At 41.0% G+C, this 1,538-nt stretch overlaps 1 non-coding gene and 1 gene segment (V, D, J or C); one reads left to right on the top strand and one right to left on the bottom strand.

Moving 5' to 3' along the window:
• LOC115301965 overlaps window positions 1–1,538 on the top strand; it is a 550,585-nt gene that overhangs the window by 30,782 nt on the left and 518,265 nt on the right.
• On the bottom strand, window positions 967–1,072 carry LOC115303123. The gene has a single exon (XR_003913837.1). It is a non-coding gene; the product is annotated as a U6 spliceosomal RNA (small nuclear RNA).

Raw genomic sequence — 1,538 nt, 5'->3', positions numbered from 1 at the left:
TGTCTCAGAGTGTCCGAAAGATTTGCTCTGGACATGGATACTTCTTGAATGACAGAAGTAGAACCGTGAGACTCCCTTCATTGAGAAATGTGTTAAAACTGAGTAATAGGAGAAGAAATTAATACTATTTCACATTTCCTCAGCCACGTGGTAGAAACACGTTAGGTGTTTGTAGAGAGTTATCGTCTATCATTAGGGACCCTGACAGTTGTACTTTATGCAGTTCCATCATATTTCATGGAGACGGCAGTACACATTCTGAAGATGGTTCAACCAATTTAGCTGAAGCTACAATGATTTTGAGACAAGGATGTTAAGTCTGTGCTACTGTATCGGAGGCTGACAAGAAGAGGTGATGGATCTTTGCTGTTTGCCATGATGTTGAAAAATAGTATAAGGACACAACCTTACTTTTAATCTGCACACACAGAGAAAGTCTCATCACAATCAAGCATCGTATGGTCAGTAGTCGTGTGGAGGGGTACGGGGTCACCTCGGGTATGCTCAGAACTGAGCATACAAAGTACGGAAGCCTACTGTGGTTCAACTGAGGTAATGGGAAAAATATAAATTTAAATATCTGATAATGAATGAACAAACTAGAATGTCTATTCTGGCCTTTCTGACACAGAGCTGAGCTGTCAAAACTAAACACTGTAAGAAGGAGACATAAGTGACGGGAGCTATCATCTGAGGGCTTCAGTCTAAACCTTTCAGCAAGAAGTGATTAGGTTTTTCTGCTTTTGGCCCCAATAAAGGCATCTGAAGACATTGACAGTGAGGAGGCATAATGGCACACCAGTAGATAGATTGAAAGAGCTACAGTGATTTGCCTTCTTATCATAAAGAGATGTATTTCTACCTTATGTGCAATGACATAGTGGAAGCATATGTGATTTTTACATCTTTTTTCATGATTCTCACATCTTATGTTGATTCCATAATATATTACATGTAGTATTTTAAAAATATGTAGAATGCTTCATGACTTTTCATGTCATTTTTGCACACAGTCCATGCTAATTTCCTCTGTATTGTTCCAGTTTTAGTATATGTGTCCCAAACTGAGCCCTAGTCATCCTATTTTTACGTAAGTGCCACCCACACAGTTTCATCACAGATGCATTGAATGAACATATCATAGTTAAACCATCAGTCCTCATTTTAATATAAAATTTTACTTGTTCGTTTTTAGATGTGATTGTTCACACATTAGAGTCACTGAACACAGGAAGAAGTCTGGGTAACGAGACTCAGCTGGTACAGAGAAGTGTGACAGGACGCACACAACTTGCTACAGGAAACCTCCATTTCCTGTTCAGGGGCCGCAGCAGCTCATACCCAGCCACCCTGCCCTCACCCCGGCAGGCTCCCCTCACAAGGCCGAGCCCTGACATTAAGAAGAAGAAATTTTCCATCTAGTGGAAAAACAAACATGTTTCTTTCCAGCCTTCTGAAGGTGGTCGTGGCTTCCATGTGGCTGGGTAAGGATGCACCCATGCTAATGTTCCTCCTGTAGGACCTAAAAACAGGAGAGA

Source organism: Suricata suricatta, chromosome 9 (assembly GCF_006229205.1).
Source record: "Suricata suricatta isolate VVHF042 chromosome 9, meerkat_22Aug2017_6uvM2_HiC, whole genome shotgun sequence".
In the NCBI taxonomy this organism is placed as follows: Eukaryota; Metazoa; Chordata; class Mammalia; order Carnivora; family Herpestidae; genus Suricata; species Suricata suricatta.
The sequence above is the reverse complement of the archived record's forward strand: the minus strand, read 5'-3'. Positions and strand labels throughout refer to the sequence as shown.